The sequence below is a fragment of the Anser brachyrhynchus genome (assembly GCF_964034855.1).
Source record: "Anser brachyrhynchus genome assembly, chromosome: 5".
In the NCBI taxonomy this organism is placed as follows: Eukaryota; Metazoa; Chordata; class Aves; order Anseriformes; family Anatidae; genus Anser; species Anser brachyrhynchus.
In genome coordinates, this window is record NC_137699.1 from 64,903,611 (window position 1) to 64,928,796 (window position 25,186).

The 25,186-nt window shown below is 45.1% G+C and overlaps 1 long non-coding RNA gene across 7 annotated transcripts in view; it reads right to left on the minus strand.

Annotated features, from left to right (window-relative positions):
• Window positions 1-25,186, minus strand: part of LOC308195914 — a 314,751-nt gene that overhangs the window by 33,842 nt on the left and 255,723 nt on the right. For 2 of the 7 annotated variants that reach the window (XR_013951922.1, XR_013951923.1), the window contains exons 5-6: window positions 2,907-3,243; window positions 1,332-1,501 (exon numbers count right to left, since the gene is read on the minus strand). The exons of 3 other annotated variants lie outside the window; for them this stretch is intronic. This is a non-coding gene — a long non-coding RNA (uncharacterized lncRNA). Of the gene's footprint in view, window positions 1-1,331; window positions 1,505-2,906; window positions 3,244-25,186 lie in introns of all 7 variants that reach the window. 2 more of the 7 variants (XR_013951917.1, XR_013951921.1) reach the window with 1 other exon arrangement.

Sequence of the window (25,186 nt, forward strand, 5' to 3'; positions counted from 1 at the left end):
TGTCTGCAAAGCAGAGAGAAAATGTTTTCTTTCTTGCTTTGGCATTACTTCCAAAGCACGTCCACCAAGCTCTTTGATCCTGTAGCGAGAGATTGAACCCTTCCACCCCCAAGAAGCTTCGACTGATTGCAGCACCCCTAGGAGCCGTGACGCGTCAAGAGCTGGGCCTGAATTCTGCAGAGCAGCTGATTACTGAAGCCACGGGGTGTGTAAGGTGCAGAGTAAGCACTGCCACTTCCGTACCCTTCACAGGGTCTTTGGTGGGGGAAAGCAGTCCTTAAATGCTGTACCACAATGCATGGCCCGTGGGAAGAGCAAATGAAAACCCTTAATTCTGCCCCGTGCTTCCTGGGGGACTGAATCTGTGAACTTCTCCCGTGGCTTTTAAAATAGCTTTTGGGTTGTAAACATGCACATACACAATCAAAGGCTCCTAGTAACCTAGCCTGCCCTCTCCAAAAATAACATGTCCTTTATTTTCCATTATTTACAAGGAGCTTGCACCAGCTATCCTGCTCAGTGACTGAGCCCTGGCTCCCGAGATAGCCACTGCTTTGTTTTTCTGAGGCACAAAACCCCTGGGCTGCGGCAGGGAGAGTTACAGCCATTAGCCTGCGTCTTTGCAGAAACCCGACACAGAAAGCATTGGAGTTCCAAGTCTTATTGATTTTACCAAGCGACTTGAAACAACAATTAACCTTTCTAACTATGCGTCTTTCTTTAAAATGCATCTCAGTTGCTTTTCAAAGTTTACTTTTAAAAATTAATGAATCGATGCAATTTTACAGCTATTGACCAATTTAAAATGTCAAGGTTGTAGCAGGAGGGAACACTAAAGAGATGCAAATCCTGTTATGCAAGCTCCTGGGCACTGTTTGGTTGGACGCTTTGAGGACTCAGCTCTCAGCTATGGTTCTTGTCTCTTTATGTTTTATCTCCTTTAATACTCTTTAGTGAACTTAGTAGATGTCATATGCATTTATAACACCTTGGAAAACAGCCTGGCCTTATTTAGAAATGTGTGTGCTTATGTACATTTCCAGTCATGGAGATGAAAACTGTGACACGCAGCATTTATTATTTAAGCAGGGGCTCAGCACTTAGCTTCCACCGAGGGATACAAGCACGGCTATTTGGGGCTGAACACTACAAGCCCCTCAGCAAACTTGGAGCCCTACCAGGATTCAGCCTATACCCAGATCTCCCTCTTGGACAAGCTTTCTATTCCCCAGCCACATGTTAACGGTGTACCAGAATTTTCCTCTTCTTTTCTTTTTTAGTTTCCAAAATACGATAGGTACTTTACAGAGAGAAAATTAAGCACTACTCACCCTAAAGATATCTGATCGTTAGAGGAAGGGAGGAGCCAGCTCAGTATATTCATGTCAGTGTTAACAGTTGCTTTGTTTTGTTTTGGTGTGGTTTTTTTTCCTGTAGAGTTTGTAATTTCTGTCCACAGAATTCCTCTTTGCTGAGGCTGCCGAACAACTGGCGCAATTATCTGCTGATTAACACGGGACATGGGACAACGAGTCAGCTTGGGTTTCTAACCACCTAGACAGAACCAAAATGCCTAGATTACTGAAGGTTAGAAGCATCTATCCAGGTAGTTTTGATGCTAGCAAATAGCCTTATTTTAAGACTTAAAATTAGCTAAATTAGTTAAATTGCTGCTCAGTTCAGTGGTAGTTTGCTTAATTGAAAGCACAGAGAATGGACGGACATTCTCAGTGAAGTCTAGAGCTTCCAGCCTCAGGACAGCTCCCTGTGTTTGGGTTGGCTCCTGGGCAAGGCAGGGGTGGGGGAAAAAAAAGTAGAAGAAGAAAAAAAAAGCCCCCAAATTCCTCTCTCTATTGTAAGGAACGATACTCTCAAACAAGAAAATCAGGGATCTTACCTTCAGATATCTATGATTTTTTAACTGAATTAAAAACAAAACTAATACAGAAATAAACAGACCAAAAAAACAGCATCCAGTCCAACTACTTAGCCGTGAGGGAACCGAGCATCCTCAGTGAGCAAACACCTTTTAGAGACAGACCAAGCTCCCTATACAAGATGTGAAAAGCATTTTTTCTTTTAATTCCAAAGATGTGAGTCATGAGCCATGTGCGAGGGGCTTTGTCAGACCATGAACACAAATCTCTAACAGAGAACCAGCCAAACTTGAACTCCCATCTTAATCATTAGGCTATCTCAAATAAAATTTCCCCACAACATAAGCAAAACTACTATTTCAATAGAGACCAAGCAAAATATTTTCCCACAGGCTCATTCCCAAGCCCCAGGAATGAGAGGACCATCCCGCCTGAGGCATCAGCAGGCACTGGCCAGAGGCAGCGTGCTTCTGCCCGGTGGCTCCACAGCGCAAAGGGCACAGCTTCCACACGCTGCCCTGCGGCTCCTACAGAAACATCTGGCTGCCGCGTAAGATAAGCAAATGGAAAATTTCAGAATGGGAAAAAAAAAAAAAAAAGAAGTCAGCATGCATCTTAATAACAGGCTAAAGTGGCTTATAATTAGCTCATACTAAGCACTGATGAAGGAAAAATCTTAAAGAAAAAGGAAGACTGAATTTTAAATGAATTAAGGTGATAGTAATGATCTGCATTTACTTGTCCTATAGATTAGTTTGCTGACTACCTTTTTTTTTTTTTTTTCCTGGAGGGCCTTTTAATTATGCATAGAAATCTCATCAAATACAGATGAAGAAGGTCAGAACAATTAGTATAAAACAAACACTTCAGCATAATGCACCATAATGATTATTTTCGCAACAACCAGTTAGCAAGCTCCAAGAATGTTTGATGCATTTTAAACTAAGTCATTATCAGATATCCCAAAACTTATAATCATAACAGCACTTCAGCAGATCAGCCAGCCACGCTCCCTGTGCGAGGCCGTACCCCTTTAGCCGGCTGTTCCTGGGACTCCAAATCTGGTTCACGCTCTGAGGGGCCTCACTGAAGTAGCTGCAACTTGACAAAAGCTGGATTCAGGAAGGAGATATATAAGGATAAAGCAGGTTGGTACTAATATACACATTGAGTTTACTGTTGCTGTTATTCTGCGAGCTTTAGGAGGCGTCTCAAGTCCAGAAACTTCAGATTTACTTTTTTTTTTTTTTTTTTGAATTACAGCTGGTCACATAAAATTGTTCAGCAGAGGGTCTCTTCTCCTCCTGGAGGCAGGTATGTCCATGTATGTGGCAATGCAGTGCACTCTGAAGCGTCAATAGGGCACCTTAACAGGTAACAGAAAGAAGGAAAAATAGGAAGCAGGACTGAAAAAGAGATAAAAACCTTACATTTCAAGCTTTAACCTAAGCCCTAACTTCACCAGCTTTATGCTCAGCGTTGCTGGAGACAGGAACTCTCAGCTTGTGCTAATGAGAAAACATTTTTCTAAACGGTTTGCCAGGATGCAGGCTGTCAGCTTCTAGTTCACTTTTAAGGAACAGCCATGGCTATTTTACTACTGCCTGCCACACTCTCCAGCACAGTTAATGCAACGGCAGCTCCCTTTGTGTTTCCATGGGCCCACCGTCCCTCTCTGTGCATGGTCCCTGAAGCTTTGTGTTTGATGCCATCTTACCCTACAGCAGCTTCCTGTTCATGGGGAGCGCTCAGCAGACCCGTGATGACCAAGGAAGAAGCATGCACAGAGACAGCATGCAATAAAGGCTCAGAGAGAGGGTTTTGGAGACACTAGGCAGAACTGGGAAATGGATTCAAAACTCCTTAGCTCCAAGCAAGTTGTCATCTAACTTCGTGCCATGCTGAATTAAGGGCACGTAGACATGGGTACGGCTATGAAAACTGCCTCATTCCTTTCTGTCCAAGCATGGTTTCACTAAGCCAAAAAAACACCGGCAGCTCAGAGACATTTCCCACTGGCACACAAACTCCTCCTGACCTGAGTGCCACAGCCCACGGTGCTGCGTGCTCGGGGCTCAGGCACGCTATAAATAATTGGCATTTCCCCGGAGGACCCAAGGTGTGTTAGTGCCTGGATGCTTGAAGCCCTGGAGGCTTGAAGCCCTCTGCGTGGCTGACACAAGCTGCACACCACCGGTGCTGTGAGGTCGGCGGGTGCAGGGGGAGCAGGAGCTGCTGACCATCAGAGGGTACAAGGACGCTGGTCGGGAGGAAAACACCCCCTCGTACGGTGGCTTCCACTCCCCTACCAGAAGCACAGGACGTATTAGAGAGAGTTTAGGTATCTGAGAATAACAGTGGAAAATGTCACTGTGATTCGAAGTAAATGGGTGTTTGGCGATGCTAACACACTGTACATTATTAGTGCTACAGGAATGACCTTTTCTTACAGCTACGTTGAGAGCGAGATTGTGCCCCTAGGGTTTACTCTAAAGCATATTGGAGTTAATGGGAGTCTTTCTGTTAGCTGTAAGGGATTGTATTAGGTCTTCACAAACAGGACTGTGCGTTGAAAAGGGAGGAGGACAGGAGAGGGAGGGGAGGAGAGGAGAGGAGTGAGGACTTTTGTGTGGAGGCTTGCTGGACACAGCAGCACACCTGCATGCGCTGGGGTGTGCAGTCCCAGCCCAGCGGGCACCAGATGACCTGCCACCTCTCTGGGCCGTTCGTGGAAACGGCCGAGGTAATGGCTGATGCTGTCCGTGCATCTCTGGGAAGCTGCAGTTACCTCTGGCCACGTGTTCGTACCAGTTGCCCAGCTATGTATTGCTACCTGTGACTTTTTTCAGTTCATACAGTTTTAGAAAAGCTGGGAATTAATTTCTCATTGATTTATGCTACATTAATAGCAAGTCGCCACAGGAAATGCAAATAATTTTTTCAAATGGATGCTGTAAATCTCCTTAAGTTCATTGTTTAATTTTGGGAATGAGCTTACACTCTTGTTTATTACTGGTTCATTAGCCTATACCTAATTTTCATTAACTGCACGCAAACCAAGACACTGTGGTGACAGTTTCCTTAAATGAAAAGAACAAAGCGGCTTTCTATTCCTCTGCACAATACTCAAGAGGTGACCAGCCAAGAATACCTCCCTGCTGCCTGTCCGCTCTCCTGGGGCTCTGGTTCCCAGTTACCTTCACTGCTATCTCCCCTCTTCCTTGGGAGCTGGCTGCTTTCACCCCCTTTCTTCATCACCTTTTTCATCTCATGTCTTCTGCAGAGCTGCAAACGTGTCTCTGCTCATTTCTAGGTGGGCACTCTCTTTGTCTTGTCCTATTAGACACACACTTCACCTAGATCCTGTTGTCTGAATTCCCTCTTTGCTCAAATCCTGTATTGTCTCCTCTCTCTTGTCCTTCTGTACTCCTTCCATTCCCTCCTGAACTCCAGCTCGGTGTCAGGCTGCTGCTTCTCATCTCCACATCTCCTTGTGAGTGAGCAATAACGGGTAGCAATTCGCGTAGAACACCTGCCTGGTAGCCACTCCAAGGTAACGTACAGCCTCCAGCTTGGAAGACTCCTGTCCTTTTCACAACACACAGCACAAAGAGCACCTGGGGGACCTAAAGATGCCATTTCCACACCGAGCATAACGTCAGAGACAGGTAGGTCTGATGTCCCTGATGGATTTGCAGCTCAGTTAGACCCCAGGAAGAACATTAGTCAGTATCTCTCTTTTCACGAGTACAACATATTCCTACTGTCATAAATGCAGCGTAACTCTCGCGATTTCTGGTTTGTATTATTTGCAGTATGTATTCAACAATACTGATTTAGGACCTCCTTTATAACTCCTTGCTGTCAAGGAGAAGACCCCTACGAAGCTCAGTGGCAACCAGCCTGGAGGGTGCCACTGTAGCTCACAAAGCAGACACCCTGTCTGGGGACGGAGCTGTTCCCTGTGTACGGGCGGGCTGCATATTTCATAAATTCTCTTTCCTCTTGCTCTGATATCTTTCTGACCCAGAACTGACCCCTAAACCTTAATTGGTGGAAAATCAGTCACCTACATTACCTGCCTGGATGACTTGACACGACCAGCCATGTAACAAGCAGATTTTTATTAATACAAATAGCACTTAGAGCACAATCTGTCAGCTATGCAGATTGATAATGATTCTGACTTTGCAGAGAACTAATTATTTTTTCTCCTAAAACATTTACTGGCAGTAAATCTCACACAGCCAGCATCTGGCAGCTAGGAAAAATAACTTGTTTTTCAAGGGGTTTACTGGAGTTCCTCTGTCTTCATTACATCTATGTGAAGCAGTCATAGCCTACTGACTTTACATGTAAATATTCACGGAAATAGCATTAAATTCAAGATGCTGCTGACACAAGTGAGAGACCAGAGAGCTATACTGGTGAGTTCCTCCCTGGCGAATACACTTCAGTATCAGATTTACATCTTCAGGATTGGAACTTCTGTCCCTTCCTCTTCCTCCTTCTGCCTTCTCCCCCAGCATTCCCTTTCCTGAGTAACTTCATGTGAATAAGCTGAAATGCAACCACTCAAGAGTAAAACAAAATAAACCAGCCCCCTGCCCCCTGCTTTGTCTTATAACATATCAGATTGTTTTTATGCAAACATGTATGTAAAAGTCAGACTCATCTATTTGAGGACAAACTAGTGTGATATTCCTTTTCTTACTGATATAGAGACAGGTCAGCAAAAAATAAATACAAATGGATGGTGTGAGCTATACCAGCACAAGAGCATGGCGATCCCCAAGCCCCTCCAGTCATGCATTCACACCAGGTGCAGCTCACACCCATCTCTTCTTTGACAAAAATTCCTTTATATTTTCAGAATCCTCAATTCACTTTATCTTCACAGTCTTCTTCAGTGTTTGCTTTTAAGTGGCTTACTAAAGAGGTGTTAGATGTTCATACAGTATCTCACACAGCTGGAGTCTTTTCCAAAAGTCCAACTCCCAATAACCTAGTTATTATAAAAGCAATAATAAGGTTAAAAAATACAGAATAGTCTTCCGTATATTTCTGTAAATATGTTGTTTTATACAAATAACTCACTGTAATGGCTGTTATTTTCTCTACCAACAACTGTCATACAACTTCTCCACTACCCTGCCCAGTCATTCACATGTTCATATGTTTTTTAAGAGTACATGCACCATTTACTTGGACCTAGCATACTACCTCTTCTTTTTCCCCTGCTATCCTACCTTTTTTTTTTTATTCTATCATATTGAGAACCTTAACAAGAGGCCTCAATGTACCTGGTATGTCAGATAAAGTATGAGCCTTGTTTCAACAAAAAAGTATGGTTTGTTTTATATATTCTCATTAACTACAGACAAGTCTCCCCTGCCTCCAAATATGAATATTGGCAGAGCCCATCAAGTCTAGAGACTGAAGAATATGCCTGTTATATACTGAAGAATATGCCTCTGCAAACATAAAGATTATATGCATATATAAAACTAAACCAAGAAAGGAACTCAGTGGTAGTGTACCTGTTACATGGAGAGCCATCACCTAATAACTGCACTGTAAATGCAAACATTGTGCTAATTCAGAAGATGAGTTTTATAGACAAACTCAGTGGATTAACACTTTTATCATGTTCTTTTCTTTTACACTTGGCACGGCTTTTGTCTCCAAATTTCTTTTCAGCCATCTCGTTGCTTTGCTAGTTATTTTTGAAATACATTAAAAAGAATGCTGAAAGGAAAGGTGAGCAAAGGACACTGTCAGCTACCAAACTGTGCAATGAGGAGGTGATCAATACAGGTTTGGTCCACTTAATTTTCAGTCAACATAATGAGTACATTTGTTTTGCTGTTCTTTTAAGCTTTGTTGTCAAGGATACAACAATATCCCCTATGTCAGAAGATGAATCTACTATGAAGAACTACTTTTCATTGGCATTTACTCAATCAAACTTGACATAAAGGCAGCATCTATCCAATAATTTTTTACTTAAAGTAAAGTCATTAGTTATAATATCCAGCTCAACAACAAAAAACATAAATCTTTCTGAAAGCCAGCTGGAGTGACATTGAATGCTACTTATTTTTTGCCTGAAAAGGACAGACTGTATAGTGGTCATGCACTCACATATTCTCTTATGACTGAGGTGAAGGGTTCAAACTTGGTATACACAACAAGGGAGAGAATAAATGTGATAATCTATATGCATAGGGCCACCATAAATGCAGCTATTGAAGCACACAGCGAAGAGGGGGGAAGGTTATACCCAGCCTGCACGCAGCACCTCCATCATGCAGGCTGCATATCCAAATCCAAACACTCCTGTTCCATTAGCTACGTCCTGTAATGAGGCACATTATACAGCGTATCTTCCCAAATTGATGCATGCTATTGCAAGCCGCTTCTGCTTAAAAATACAAACCATCCGGTCTACGTGCTGTGCCCAGCACAATGCACTAAACACATATATCGGCTAAACACACGGCAGAGCTATAATCTTTCCGTCACTCACTGACCACTTGTTTGAAAATGAAAATACTACCTGCTCACTCCCTGCTCTCTTTTGGAGCTCAGATTGTGATCTAGGAAGATGTTTGCTGGCTAAGAGGCAGCTCGGGTAGCTTTTAACCCTCTTGCTCCAATAGATGATGGCACAGAGAGGCTGATACAGACTCACGATCTTTTTTCTCACCACAACATGGTTTTAGAGGCAGTCTCTCTCCACACCAGGAATGATTGAGATCTTTTCATTCTTAAGCATTACAGAAAAGCACTGACAGCAGAATGTATCAAAAATATATCTTGCTAGCCAACCCTGATTTTTTTTTTCAATAGACTTATCAAAGCAGATTCAAGAAATCTGTATTACATCTGGAGTGAAGTGGCAGATACTGTCTCAGAGAAATTCTACCTTGAAAACTAATTAAGTAGGCTTAGATAGAAGCACTTTCATGTGGGTTGGAAATTAATTGAAAGTCAGCATACAAAAGGTAATGATGAATATTAATATGCTGAATTGGTGGCAATATCAAATAGGGTGAGATTTTTATCTACCACTGTGGACCGGGAAATATTATAGAAAGATGTTAAAACCATGCGATTTCAATTAAGGAAAAAAAAAAAAAGGCAAACAGGCTAATACACACACGGCTCGGAAGGAAACACACTCAACAGAAGTGTGAACTTCTAAGTTGAGAAGAGATACAGACACCACGAGCAGCCACAACGCAGCAGCGGATGCTCAGTCAGCTCTGCCTACCCATGGCTCCGGCCTCTCCTTCCTTCGTGGCTGTGTGCTACCCACACAGATGAAAACAGAGCTGCTGCGAAGGATGCTGGCCACATCCCGTGCAGCCCTTGGGCACTGCGTCCACACCACAGCCAGGAGGCATGCAGATGCCTGATGAAACTTCAGTCTGTGTTGTGTTGTGGATGGGATGCAGCACGCTGCAGGCGGCTGGAGCTATCACTCCTTCATCTCCTTTGCCTTTTTCTTCAGTGTGATGCACCTGATTTCCAATAGAAAAATGACTAATACACATATAAATACATGTTATTCATGATAAAAGCCATAGGCAATTAATTTCCTTTGTTGAGAAGCTGGTAAGGAAAAAGCATGAGATTGAAACTACTTATGTTTCACTCAGATTTTTTTTTTTTTGCGTTACTTGACTCCTTGTACTCCTACATGCACGTATGTAACTTTCCTTTGAATGAGGGCCAGGACATCTATAAATTATGGTATGAAAAGAAGTTTTACCATTTTCCATTAAAAATACACAGGTCAGTGCAGAAACCCTCATCCCTCAGAGATAACTATGTAAAACACTTGAAATCATATCCTGGAAGACCTGGTAACACCGTGCTGGAGGGGCAGGTGATTTCTGACGGAGTTACCAGGTAATGGCAACACCAGGTATCAATTCATTTTGAGGAGTGTGGGCAATTTTCCCACCTATGGGTCGATGCATGGAGAACACACAGTGAGGCCTTGCCAGGACCACAGCTCCTGGCCAAGCCCTTCAGTGACACCTCACACATACAGATGTTCAATTTTCTATAAAGTGGATGGTGATGAACTCCCAAAGCTGTCACTGTAAATCTGTTACTTTTATGAGTAGATGCTGTGCAGTAGTCTCAGCTCTGCGTTCAGCAGCCCAACACCGCAGCAATTTTCACGGCATGGACCACAGCATGGTCTCTGGGAGGTGCTTGGACTGCCCACAGAAAGGAGGGCCAAAGGAGCACCACCTGCACAACCTTTCCCATCCAGAACCACTCTCAGGTGAGCTGAGCAGTGCTTGGACTTCTTTAATGAGCAATTTGGCCAAGCACTGCTCTTCAAGTACACGCTTACACGTCTGCTTGGGCAGAAGGACTGTTTTCTCACTCATTGAAAGCGCAGATGGAATAGCTAACCTGTTAGCAATCCTTTTCTGCTCTAAATCAAGCACACACATTGAGGGAAGGTTCAAGAAACACTCTATGGCCAGTGGCATACACAGCAAAGCCAGCCCCGAGACCCTTGCATCCATTTGGAAGTTGTTCCAGTAAATTGGGAAAGCAGTTTAGGGAATAATTAAGGATCAGACCAGTCTCCTTGGCAGAAGATGAGGGAATTAGACCAGGAATTAGAACAGACCCATAAGTTCTGTGAACTACTGAGACTTTTCTGTGTGCCAAGATTTGTAGAGGAAAAACATTCAGAGCTCAGAAACCTGCAACTGGGAAATAACATTTTTGCATCTTTAAGTTCGTGCTGGTACCATTACAGCTGAAAAGTAGCAGCTTATTCCAACAGCATGAATCACATCCAGCGGTCACTTATAATAAAAAGTGCTAGGCCTTAATCAAACAGACAAGGTCAGGGAGTTGGTAGAAGCTTAAAAATAATTATCTACGTCTGCTTGAAAACAGGAATGCTATTTCTCAGGGAAAAGAAAAAAAAAAAGAAAGAAAGAAAAGAAAGAAATGACAATAATAATAATTAAAAAAAAAAAACCCACGAAACAAAACAAAACTGCCATTTGTTTTTGTCTGGCCCCAGAGAGGACCTAGGTCTGCTGGAACTCCTCATCCAGCGTGGACGAGGCCCTCAGCTGCAAGGCAGAAACCTGGTGGCACATTCCCTGAATCTGCTGCAAACCAGTACCGGAGGTGGTGAGGGAGGAGCGGGAGCCTGCAGCCCAGCTCTGTAACCCACAGCACACACAGGTTCACTGCTGAGTTCTTCTTGCTGAGAGCCTGGCATTTTGCATGCCTCCGTTTGCTGATTACCCACATGATGGTACTCCAGCTTGCTTTGGCACACCTCTGGCATTTAATGTCTTTAAATATTGACAGATGGATTGTTGTCTCCTGCTACTCAGTGAAAGCTGGGAGCATAATGGTAAGCTGATTAAAAGAAGGGGGATCACCAGTTAAATCCATTTCTTCCTGACTTCTAAATGTGGATGCACCTTTTCATTGCTTAAGGGATATATTTTTGTAAAAGATCTGGCTCCTGAACTAGCAGTACAACAAACACTCCCTGGATGCTCTTGCAAGAAGCAGACTTTCTTGTTATTCTGCTTAAAGAGTTTTTCACCCTACTTATCCTGCTGTGTAAAAGGAACGCCTTTTTTTTTTTTTTTTGTCTCACCTTGCAAAAGAAAGAGCCAATTTTGTTCCTTCATTGGAAAAAAAAAAAAAAGAATAATAGACAAAGCCTGCTACTTAAAAGGAAAATTGTTTAGTGCCTCAGGGTCCAAACTTACAGCAAACCACGTTGTCCAAACCATTGCCTCTGCCCAGACTGGCTATTGATCTGAACAGACAAAAGGGAAGCGAGGGAACGGAGAAATAAAGAGGCTGTTTGAACCTCGCCCAGCAGGTAAGTGGCAGAGCTGGGAAGAGCAGCCAGCACTTCTGCCTCTGTAACGCTGTGCCTCGCTCACTAGACGAGATCAAGAGCCAGGGAAGATATTTCATCTGGGTTTTTAGAAGCTTTTATTGTTATGCCTCGGAAAATGCTAAGCAGTGGTGGGGCTGTGAGCCCAGAAGTACCGCTGAAATGACATCACAGCCTCAGAAGGGGGGAGGCAAGGAGAAAATTTGGGAGCTACACTTTTCTTTTCCTTCTCTCGTCACATGTTGATGTTATGCTTGCAGCTGATCATACTTTTCTGCTGTAAGTAAATGCGTTTTTGACCTTCTGGCACCTGCAGCTCCCTCACGAGGGGAGCGGAGGGGCAGGCGCTGAGCTCTGCTCTCTGGGGACAGCGACAGGGCCCGAGGGGACGGCATGGGGCTGGGACAGGGGAGGGTCAGGCTGGGGGTTAGGGAAAGGTTCTGCACCCAGAGGTGGTCGGGCACTGGGACAGGCCTCCCAGGGCACTGGTCACCGCACCGAGCCTGACAAAATTCCAGGAGCATTTGGACACCGCCCTCAGACACGTGGCCTGATTTTTGGGCGGTGCTGTGTACAGCCAGGAGCTGGACTCCATGATCCTTGTGGGTCCCTTCCAGCTCAGGCTATTCTGTGACTCTGTGATTCCATCTTGAGTGTAAATACATCTCAAAGCAGTCCTTTACATCTGTTGATCTCCACGGTGCTTATTAGGCCCCAAGGGCTGAGCTTGGCAAGCGTTTGTGCCCATTCTCACCTCCACCATGCGAGTCGCTGCAGCCAAGGGAATGCAGCCTTTGCATGGGCACAAGCACGAGCGTGTTCCTAACTGCTTGCTGGGTTGCTCAACTGCTAATTGACCCAATAAAAATGATCAAATAGAAATTTCCACTTTTTTAAAGACTGGAAGCTTACAGACTGCAGGTAAATGAAGATGGAAAACAAGTCAAGGGAAACCAAAATTAACATCAGTCTTCTAAGAAGATACCGGCATGAATATGTATGATACATTATAGATTTGACTGTTGAATGACCCGTAACTCATCAGAAGTAATGGCTTACACTGAGTAATGGAGGCTTCTCTTTCAAGATGAAGCATTAGTCACTTAAATGCCTTCCACATCATAATGCTAAAAAACCTTTTGGATATTTAACTTAAGTGCTGTTTTCTTTATGAGAATTTATAAAAAATCATTCCCAATTTAAATATGGCATAGCATTAGTCACAATAAATACTCCAAAACACATTTCCTTGCATTTTCTTTGGCTTTGCTGTCATCGCTTTGCAAGCATTTGGCTGTTACCTGTGCAAAGGGAAGGAAGAGTCTCATTCCCTCTTGTCTAGGAAAGAGACCAGGAATGAAGCAGGTTCCCCTGTGCAGGCAGAGCTTAGCCAAAGGAGCGAGAGCATTTTGAGGCCCGAGCCTCTGTGACACTGTTACAACCCAAATAATGCTCCGGGTGTTATTGCTTCGATGAGCCGGATGGTCTGGGCGCTTGTGGGCCTGCAGAGGGTGACTGAACAGCATCACGCTTTAAGAAGCAGCCACGTGCAGGTTTTGTCTTTCTGCTGTGCCTGAGCTAAAACCATGAAACCAGAACTTCACTGGTCATGCTGGGCAAGTCTTTGCAAAACAAAAGCCTGAATCAGGCAATCGCTAGAACAGATGATTCCTATGGATTCATTCAGCATTGGTAATTGGCCAAATCCAGAGCTGTATTTTCAGATCAAGAAGTATATAGGAATTTTGTCCATACAAGAACTTAATGAAATGTGCTGCATTTGTGTTTCTGGAAAGTTATGACCACCCTGTCCCACACAGTTTTCCTGAACAATTCAAGTTTTGTCCATTTAATTTAATGTTTGTCTTTCTCTTTGTCCCTTAACTTTAAACAAAGAAATCCATGTCACCGTGTCCATCTGCCACCCACCATTACCAGTGCCTCAAAGCAAATTCCATACTGCTCTTAGGCTGTCAGGGGAGGAAAACAGGCAGAGAGCTGGGGGGTCTCCTGCCTTCCCCGTGCTCCGTGCTTCTGATCTCTCAGCTGGAGAACCACGGATTTAACGATGATTTGATGAACGTGGCAGCTGGCGGAGCGGAGAGGTGGGATGGGGAGAAAGGCCGGCTTGGAGCACCATCTGAGCCTCCCTGGGCACGTGCCAGCAGCTCCAGAGTCTCCTCTGCCAGGAGGCTGCAGGCACAACGTGAAGAGGCAGAGCCATAAGGATTTTACACCCAGCCAGCTCAAATCCTCCTGAATTCTTCCCTTCTGAACCATTAGGCTAAAAGATATAAAAAGGCACTGTGTCACTGCTACAATTCACTAAGTAAAATTGATTTTGTAAAGGTAATTTTGCTAAGGAATTCACCAAAAATTGAAAAAAATGTCATTTGAGGTCAGCTTTTCTACTCAGGCTTGCAAAGCAGCACTGAAAAACCAAGCAGATAATGGTTTATGCTGCATTGTATTGCATTTGCTATTTGATGGTCTGGTAACATTTTAATAGTCTTGAATGAGCATTTAATTTAGATTTAATAGGGCAGCTTCTCTGTTGTAATTAAATATCAATTGATTGTTAAAAGAGCACTTGCTAGATTTAATATATAAGAGATAAACCTGGTTTGCTGTATAATTAACTCAGAACACAACAATAAAAGTGCAATTAAATTTCTAGAACACAGAACTTGTAAAAAAGTTTATCAAGTTGGTGGACATGAGAGGAATTAAATAAAAATGGTGTTAAAAAATGTGTTTAATAAGGATACTAGGATCTATTAATTAGCTTGGTTAACTATTGATGATTTTGACCTTTGATGTAGAGATTCCTTTGAGATGGAAATCAAACAATGAAAGTGACTGTTCCCACTGGGCATGCATGGTACCACCAGCCTGTTTTCTTCAAACAGGTATAGAAAAAATGTCAGACACCTAATGTAATTTTAATGTGTTTTTTTTTTTTCAGCATTAATAGTGAGTATTTATCTTATCTACACTTTAAAAATTCATCCTTTTAAATATTTAGCTTCACCATAATTTACAAATGGGTACTTAAATCCCATTCTGTTTTCCACATCTATGTTTTAGCCATTACTCCTGGAGATTTTTTAATAGGGTCAGTCTCTTAAAAATGGAGCAACCAAAAAGCCTGGCAGAGCAATGTTACTGACTATTAACCATGACGAGCCGTCCGTGTGCGGAGCATTAACCCTGCGTCAGAATCAGCCTCCATCCTACCAGCCACAGGAGAACAAAAACATAGAAGATGCAAGCATCACAGGAATCATCTCAAAGCATGCTTAACTGGCTGTCCATGTTCTGAGCTCCCATTACATATGCAAAGCTCCTTGCTACTAAATTATTTTCTCCTTACAAGACATTGACAAGATGCTCTTCACAACTCACACGCATCTTGCGGTGTGCCTGTACAGCAGTGACTGTGCCTGCAACGCACTTTCCTCTCCCAACATACGCTGCACACCAAAACTGAACAAAAACATGGCAGAATATCATAACTTCTATTTTGCAGAATATTCTAACCTCTATATAACTTCTGGGTCCCCCGGCAGAGGGAGCCCAACCCGTCACCTTCCATGTGTCCTCAGACATTTTGCTTCCGTTCAAATTCACGGAGACGAAGTTTTTTCAATAAAAGCCATTTCAAATCATGCAGTTGGCATCCCATTTTGGGATGCCTGCCACGAAGCCCTGTTGGTGTGCATCACAGGGCCTGAGCCCTCCCCATGACCGGACCCCATGGCTGCAGAGGAGCGGGGACAGGAGCTGGCTGTGTGTTTTGTAGGGATGCGGGGTGTCCGGAACCTCTGCCTGGCTCTCCATGGCCTTCAGAGATGGGACCTGCTGCCCCAGCTGAGCCACACTCAAAAGCTACCTTGTATCACGATGGCAAATCTCACAGATGCAGGTGTGGATGCACTGAAAACCACCATTGTTCTTTTTCTTCTTCTTCTTATTAGTAGTATTAATAATAACAATAATAATTTCATTTTCCTTGAAATTACCCATCAAAACCATTCTATGTATTTGACAAAAAAAGTAAAACCAAGATTGATTTTTAAGTCAGTCTTTCCTGAAAATGCCCAAGAGGGGTGTGCTTTATGCTGTTAAGACAGAATTGCTATTAAAATAAAACTGCTAATAGCAGGTAAGGCTTTAAGGGTGCTGGTGCGTTGTGTAAAGCAGGAAGAAAACCAAGATGGTGCTGAGGCCAGTGTGACGGGCAGAAGGACATTAATGATGGCTGTTGTCACAGCCCCCCAGGGGCTGGGATTTTGGGGAGCGGGTGGGACTTCTGATTAATTCACATTTTTTCCACTGAACGTGAGAGAAGCGCAGGTTAAAATACAACTCCAGTGCAAGGACCAGTGAGCCACGCTAAGTGCAGCGAGAACAGCCTCTTCAATCACGCTGTTTGCTTTTGTCCAGATAGCGCTTCTAGATGAGTCCAGGTAGAAATGGAGTGGAACATGATAAGTTTTCTCACAGCAGCCATGCCCAGGTCACAGAGCTCTGCTCTTATTTATGCTGCGGCGGTGGAACAACCCGCATTTACAGCACGGGGGAGCCAGCCTGGAGGACACGGATGGAAGCAGGCTTACCTGCATGCTGGCTTTTATTAGAGCTTGAAAAGCCAGCAAGCAGGGAGCCAGGAAGCAAATATTACCACGTAAGAGACAATGGCACACTTCAGACCGTGGTGAAAATAGAGGATTGAAATCGTCACAGGTTGGGCTCTGCTGGCACTGGCAGCTTTTGCTCCTCCGTACCTCTACGCTCCCAGTAAAGCTGGCCCTTAGGAATATTTGCGTGGCTGCTAAAGCATCCCCACACCTCAGCTCTCGGTAGTCTGGCACAGCTCCTGCCACAAGGAAGCTCTACATTGGATAAGGCTCCTGACTTCTACTTTAATATAAATATACAGAAAATCTTCATTAAAGGCAAAAATGTCCTACAGTATGTGCTCAAGACAGATGAAGAACTGAGAAATCTGTCTCAGTGGCTGGTGAGAAAAATCTGGCAACTAATTCCTGAAATTCACGGATAGCAGCCGCTAAATAATGGGGGGGGACGACACAACTGCTGCTGTAGGTGACTTGCTCTGCTCACATGGACAAGCTTTGAGTCCTAAATCACTTCCTAGTCCCAGACACACAATGCAAAACTGGAATGAAGCAAAGCACTCAACCGGAACCACTTTTAGCACAACAGCAAGAATATGCTTGGATGTTTTATATTTGATTTGAGGTCTAACTTGCATATCTTATTTCCCCCAAAAATGCTGGTGGAAAATTAGTACCAGCCTTCTGTAACTCACAGGCCAAGCAACACAATTTACCAATATGTAAATCTCACTTCCACATAGCTCAAAAATAGCAAAGCTTAAAGGCTTTGCGGCTGAGAACCAAACTGATCCAGCTCCCTGGAGAGTTAATGCAAAATCTCCCATTGACTTTTACAGGCATTAGAGCAGACCCTCAGCTGACTTTATAATCTACAAAGGGAAAATAATTGGGATTTCCAGAAAATTGGCTCAGCACAATTTTAACACTATAAATGTTTCTGCTTGGAAACAGTACAAATTGTATGTTTTTTTCCCAATCCAACGATAAAACAATTCCCATAATAAATACACTGTTAAAATGCTTTTTGGAGAAAGTCCCATCCTTGAAAGATGTTTTTGCTAGGGATATTTCTGAGGTGATGTTCTCATTTCAGAACACCTCATGTCTGCCCGAGCGCTAATTGCTCATATCATTACTTTCTAAGAGGCAGCATCTTTCTATCTCCTTCCTTGCCTCCTGCCAAAAATCTTCCCACACCTGTCTTTATAGCTAGTTTTTCTCACTCTGCCCCCCACTTTTATTATAGAAAGGAAGTAATTAAAAACAAAAATTTCCAGTATTAGCACAACAACAAGGATATAGATCAAGAATATAGCATCAAGAAATTCTAAGAATTAAGGTTGCTTTTGTAACGTATCCGGATCTCCTTCTTCACAGGAAGCAGCCACGGCTGAAGCCCAAGCTGTAGCCCCCTGCTCCCTCAGAGGGGGTCGAGGGGAGGGTGCAGGGTCATGGCCCTTGTCCCCTGACGGAAGGAGATGTACAGTCATCTGTTAAAGTGGAGTGACCAGATTGGCAATCCGAAATTTTAGTGAGAGAGGACTGGAAAAAGTCTCAGGTTTCAGAATACATGCAGGTATGGAAGTATGCTACCTTCACAGTGGATTTGTGCTAGTTTAGCAATTTTTCTGCATCAGCTTTTACTTACTGTCTTTATTTTTCAAGACAGAAGTATCATAATAGCCAGGATAACTTTTGTTGCTCATACCCTAGGAAAACCCTCTCTCTCACCACCCCCAAAAAATTAACTTCCTGTGAAAATGGGTTATTCACTTATTTGAATATCTTCATTTTAATATGGCAGCACATCCTCACTGAAGTATTACCTCAAACTGGCATTTTCCCTTTCTGAGTGAAGTTTGAAAACACACACGTGCAGGAAATCAGAGCCACGTGAAGCAGGTGGCAGCAGGGCGCTCCTGCTGCAGTTTTCCTCCCTCACCTTCTCCGCTTACAGCCCTGGAAGATTCTTGCAGGTGGAGAGCCACGTGCGCTTGGCTGGAGCCTCTCCACTAACAAGCGCCTTCATTAGCATGCACACTTCATCAGCAGAAAGCAAGCTTCCTTTTTTTTTTTTTTTTTTTCCTTGAAGGAAGAACAAACAAAAGCTTTATTATTCTCTGCATTGTCTGCAGAAGTCAGACAACTCTTTGGCTTCAATGAAGATCAAATATTAATGCCATATTCCAAGCAGGATTTTTGAAGCTATCAGCAGCTCATGCTTGTTGAAAACAGTGGCTAGAGAAAACTCTTCACAGCAAAGTCCTTTAAAGTGTGTGATGCTAGCAGATGAAAAACAGTAGGTTGTTGAATGTAATTTTTGAAGAAATTGAGCGAAGCCATGGTAGAGCAGCCAGAATTCCATGCCCAATAACGAGTGTGGAAGGCAGTGGGAGCAGCAGTGGACGGCAGTGGGAGAAGCAATTCATTTTCAAATAGGGAACTTCAGAAACGAGCAGGGAGGAGAGGCTGCGGTTTGCCTGGCCCTCGGGGTGTGCTGGCCGCAGGGCCCAGCTCACTTTTAGATGTAATCCCATCAACCAGGCACCGGCTTGAGACAGGCAAGGTGTGAGAAACAGCGACAGCACTGTCACCTCCTCTAGAACAACCCCTATCGATCTGCGAGCTTTGGGTGGAAGTAGTCATTGCCAGGAAATAACAATTCTTTTTTCTTTTCGTTTACATTTTTCCACTTCTTATTCTTTTCAAGTGAAGGTGGGTTCTTAGTTTGCTTATATTCACAGTGAGCCCGTGTCCCGATCCACCAGGGATCACAGGGCAGGCAGAGGAAGGAGGGACGAAGAGCATGACAGCAGGATGGCCCTCCTGCCCTGCAGAGGAGGCAGGCAGAGATTTCCTAGAGGACTGGGAGCACTGCCTTGCTTTCCTAAGGGTGTTTGTGTTGGCTCACCCCTCTAGCAGTAGGCCGCTCCCAGGCCAGCTAAGCACTGCCTCTCCTTGCTGAGAGGGGCAGCGTCCCACAGGGGTGTCCCTGCCACGTCAGGGGAGCTCTGACTGCTCCTGTAACAACTACCCCGACTGGAAGAGTATCACCTATGTCGGAGGCCATAAGGAGATGGAGATTTCTGCCTGCTTTTTTAAAAGAATAAGAAATAAAAATTCCAGCTGGGCTTTTCTGCTCATGTAAAGATTTGGGAGCATCAGGAGCATCCTTGTGAATTTCCAGAGGCTTGTGAGCCTAAACGCCTTGTGTGCCTGAATGCTCAAAATCTTTTCCAAAGCTGCTAGAGGAGTCCTGGTCACCCAGGTGTTCACTGCTCCATCTCACCCCCAGCCTGCCCATGTCAGATGCTGAAAATGCTTAGGAGCTATCATCAAAGGTGGTTAAAGCACAAGAACGATCATCCTGGGTCCGACCCAAGGTCCATCTGGGACCATCTTCCATCTGGGTCCATCTTCCTGCCCCTGAGCGTGGCCATGCCTACCCCAGCTTCTAGCTTGGCGATCTGCTGAGCAGGAGGTGTGACCAAAGCCACTACCTGTTCAAAAGACGTGAGCTTCCCTGCAGAACTGCTGGGGATAATAAAGACTGTTCAAACTCTTCGGAGAATGGTGTTATAATTTACAACAAAAGTACCCTCAAATCTTTCAAGAAGGGATCATGAACACTATGTGCATTCCCACTCAAAGCCAGACTGCTAGATGTATTCTGTTTCCAAAGACCACCACTTTCATTAGGTTGGCTACTAATTAAGGGTTTTTTTTTTTACCTTTTTTTTTTGATTTACAAACAGATTTCTTACTCCTACTCATTGTAGATCACAAAGAAAATGGAATGTGTTCTCCCTAAGTCCTTAACAATTCCTTTCAGCTCTGCAGCATCCGAGATCACAGAGAAATAAAGTAAGAACAAAGTTATAGCAGACGTAAATATTAGCGAGAGGCCGTACTTCATCTTGCTCATCTGTGGGGCTCCGGAGAGCAGAGCCATGGATATACTGCTCTCAGTCGTCAAAACCCTGCAACTGCACACACCTGCATATCAATTACCTGCGTGCTGCACTGCATCGCTGACAAGCGTGCAGTGACAAGGGAGGCAGATTAGACCCGTTTTAATTTTTCTTGTATCGTCTCCAAAAAGTTGCCATAAAATGTGAAGAAATGTGTGTTGCTATGGAACAGCTTAGGGACATCTGATGGCATTAACTCTTTAACAACCACTCCTACACAAAACTCTGCTGTGCTTTTATGCACAGGCAATCTGCCTTTTGTACTCCACTGACTATTTTGTTCCAAGGACATAGCTGGTGCAGCAGGAATTACAGCTTTGGCAGACCAAGAAGCAAATTAAATGTCCAGTTTCCACTTTAAAGCAATGCTGCTGTCTTTGGGATGACTCAATTGCTCTTCTTCACCATCCCCTCACTGTATTTGGGCTTATCCTTTTTCCACCCACGTGGTATTACACGAGCCTTGAAAGTGCTCAGTGTGTTTCTACAGCGTGGGATCCCTCATTTTTCCATGGCTCTTGGTATGGGCACTGGAGCACCCAGTCATCCCCGGGCTGACAAGGACGCTACGGGAATCGTGCTGAACAGCACAGGACAGGAGCTGTCCGCCTCCAAGCGCTGACAGTGCAGGCTGACCCTCAGTGAGAGAAACTGCCCCTGTTTCTTAGAGAAATAGTGAAATTAAGGGCCGCTGTCAAAAAGAAATACAATTTGTGGAGAACACGGGTATTTACATTTCACAAAGCGATTCCTAACACCCAGCGAGATGTCACTAACGTAACAGGGGGACCAAAGGTGTTCAGTTCCCTGTGCCTGATGTGCTGCCTCTGGCGTCCTCGTCTACAGCTGGCTTCCCAAGAAATGAAGGAGCCTGCCTTCCTCATGGACACGCACAGCCTGGGACCTCACCCCACCTCACAGGGCCAACCGGCTCAGCTCAGCACTGAGACATGGGGGGAAAGCCACAGCCCGGCCGGCAGCACTGCCAGGACTCCCCACTGCTAAGACATGCCCCGTGCTGGGAGCCCCTCCCTGGCGCCTTCCCCCCCTTCTCTCCTCCCCATGTAAAGACCTCAGGTGACTTCTGCCCGTGAAGGCTGCTCCAGAGGACAGGCTTCCAGAAATGAGAAATGCACATGGGACTCTTGGTGCCAGGACGAGCTGTGACACTGGGACCTGCTGGGGGCTGTGGGGCCACCACCGCCGCAGGGCCCTGGCTGCACGGTGACCCTGTCTGCACGGTGACCCTGTCATCTGCCACGGTCCCACCCGCAGAAGAGTCGGGTCTGCACGGCTGCGTTTCCAAATGTCCATTTGGAATCACAGAATCATAAAATATCCCAAGCTGGAAGGGACCCATAAGGATCATCAAGTCCAACTCCTGGAGGTAAGCCAAGGGGATGACGATGACCCGACATCTCCTCCCGGGGTCCCTGCGCTTTTTAACATCAATGTTTTATCCTCTTGGATCACGCTGAATCCAGAGGTCCCTCAGCACTCCACAATCCTTCAAATAACCAGTAGTGGGGAATGATGAACAGAGCACGAGCAAACAGAGAGACGCAAGGGGAACAGACGTCCTCCATGGCACCTTCCCTCTGTGAATTTCAGCGGATCTGCGGTCTCTAAAGTCTCTCTCCATCCCTGCATTAGCCTGGTAACTCATCCCCTCCCAGGAATGCAGGATCATATATACAGATATCAGAGAGGGAGAGAAGCAGAAGGAAGAGGAGAAAGACAGACTGCAGGTCTGCATCCAGCCCAACAGACATACTGAACACGTACCTGTGGTGCCAACTCCTCTGCCATCCTGGCACTAACATTAAGAAAGAAAAATCTGCCCCTTAGCAGCACGCATGAGCGCTTCAGTGACCTCACGATGACATTAATTTGTTGTGGCTTCTTAAAGAAGATTTCAATTATTGCAGATTTTTAATACCATTGGGGAAAACACAGAGGGCTGTCAGCATTGGCTGATCTGAAATGCGATGCAATTATCATCCAGCCTTAGTAAAGGATTTTAAATTAAAGACAACTTGGTCTGTAAATACTTTGTGTCTAGATTATTGTTCTCTTTTTCTAATGGCTTTTGGCATAGGCCTTGTCAGTGGTTTATTGTACAACCCTTTGGCTGTGACAGTGTCTTCTATGAATAAATCATACACTTCACTAAGCACCAGACGATGGCAAAATGCAACAGCAGATGAAATAAGCAATAAAGAACCATTACAGCTGCCTGTTCTCCTCTACAGGTTTACATCACCATCTGATTTAATTTCCTATTTGTAAAAGCACAGCTCACTGCAATGCCATTATGAAATAAAATCATAAATGTTCACGTGGGCACAAATGAAAAGTGAGGCACCTGCTCAGTTACGAGGTATTTACTCCCTCAGCAGTGTTGTTCAGCATCTATTTGTACGCTTGGGTCAGAAAGACACCGGAGGATTTACAGAGGATGAAATACCTTGGGCATAGTACTGCTACAACTGCAACGCGCCAGAGCCGTGTGTGTCCCGTGGCTGAGAGCGGCTTTCACCACCTGAGGGAAATGCAGTTAGCAGTGGGAGGGGATAGAAGAGGCAACACATCGATTTCTGTCCTGCAGGCAGTGGTGGCATTGAGCGTGCCTGGCTCTGGGGCTGGACATGCCAATGCTCTGCGATGCTCTGCTGCTACAGAGGAGCAGCTCTGCACGGAGCTCAGGGCCCCAGTGCGCCCTGAGAGCCCTGGGCAGCTGGGTCTCCTCTCCAGAGCATGCAGCAGTAAGGCTGCACCCCCTGCTCAGGGACGCAGGGGATGAGAAGAGCGATGTCAGGGCTATAATTCAGCCTTTTGTTCATCTACTGCCTCAACCATCCTTCTATCCTAACCCCTTCCTGAGACGTCAGGCCATGCACAGCTCATCCAAATCACAGCGAAGGCAAAGCTCTGGGGGATGTCACTGTGCTGGAAACAAAACCATCCGTGCCAGTGGTCGCAGCCATTCGGCAGTCCTGTTGTGGAAATGTGGTGCTTAGCAGAATTGATTTGGGTCTCCAGCTCTTTCTCCTGTTTCTCTTCCTAACCATGCTTCATAAACGGGAGTGGCTATAACAGTGTGGGTGTTTTTGCTGACTGCATTTGTTTCAGAGTGGCTCTGAGCAGATGTACCGTTACGGTATGCCACAGCCTGACACCGCTGTAAGTGGATGAAGTTTTACCAAGGAGAGGTACAACTGAAAAAAATCATCCATTTACTGAGCTAGAGCTCTGCATGCCTCTCCGGTGTGAAAATACCAACCATGACAGCCAGTTGTGTTCTCAAGGGAAAACGGTGGGGACAAATATGAGAAAATGGATCCCAGACCAAGCTGCGGGGCGGCAGACACTTGACTTTACTCCTGCCCGCAGAGCATCTGCCTGCCCATCAGGCAGTCAGCTCACACTGAAGCCAGAACAAACATCGGGATATGCACAGAAACCTGGACTTCTCTGGCCTTTGTCTGACACTGGAGAGAGACCTGGTGGGGAGAGGGACACAGAGGAAGGACAATGTCAGGGTAGGGATCTCTTCCCTGCCCCCAGGTAGCACCTGCTGAGCGGCTGCGACTTCCCCGAGCCAGCACTGCCTTGCCCGGGCTCCTCTTCCTCCCCACAACGAAGAAAAGTGTCCCAGAGGGAGCCTTGGACGACACACCTGGCTTTGTTAAAAAGACTGCAGTGCTGGTCAGGCCACTCAGTGAGAACAAGCATCTGCTGCCAGCCTCATGCAGCCCATTGCACACACACTCCCGGGTGACCGCACGCCCAGTATCTGCAGGGGAGGCTACCTGATTGCTGGAGACTGCTGCCAAGAAAGCGTTCCAGCAAAGCCCTGGAATAATATCTTTTCTCTACACACACAATATGGCAATGACACAGTCCGCAGCCATGCATTCCTGCTGCACTTTAATGCCTATCACTGCAGAGGCTGGTTTTTGACACCGCATCACTCCCTCTGCTTCACCAAAATCTTGGTTGTATGAGTATGTAAAATTACTAAAGAGCTCTGTATATGATTTCCTTGTAAACTCTCTGGTATGGTAAACGACAGCTCCAGCACTCGTCCAGGCAGTATTTCAGGTTTACAGTTAAAACCCAAGCACTGACCTTTCAAAATATAATTTTTCTCTAGTAAAGCTGAGATAGGGAGAAGTAAATGGAAAGCTTGTAGCTACATACTGATTTATATTTACCGCCAGCTTCTGTTAAACTACGGACATCCCAAGCTCTTCAGTTGCTGTAAATGGGGACAGTTTCACCAACATCCCCCTTCGGTGTCCAGCCCTGGCTGGGGTCAGCCCCCTGCTCCGTGGGAACAACACTGCACCTGCTATCACACCCACCTGGCTCAACAACACTTACCTTACACAAAAACACAATAAAAAGTCTTTTCCCTCTTTTAGTACTTACCTCTTCACTGTCTGGGTGAGCTGATGATGTTTCCAGCAAAGGCTGAAGGAGAGAAAAGCACGAGGCACTGCGGCGGCCGACCCCCTGCCGGTCCCCTCTGCGCCCACGCACTGTGAAGCAGAAGTGTCCTGGGCCCCCCGGCAGCTTTTTCTTCTATGCTTGCAGTACTCTGCTGTGCCCGTTGTTTTTCAGAGATCTGATCTACTTTTTACTTTCTGTACAACTCCTTTTCGCTCAGAGTCAATAAAAGATCTCATGGTTTAGCCATTGCGGTCTCTTTCTGCCCTTCTTATTGCTCCTCCGCATTGGGATGGATTGTACGAGTGTCCTTAATAACAATTTCTAAAGAACTGC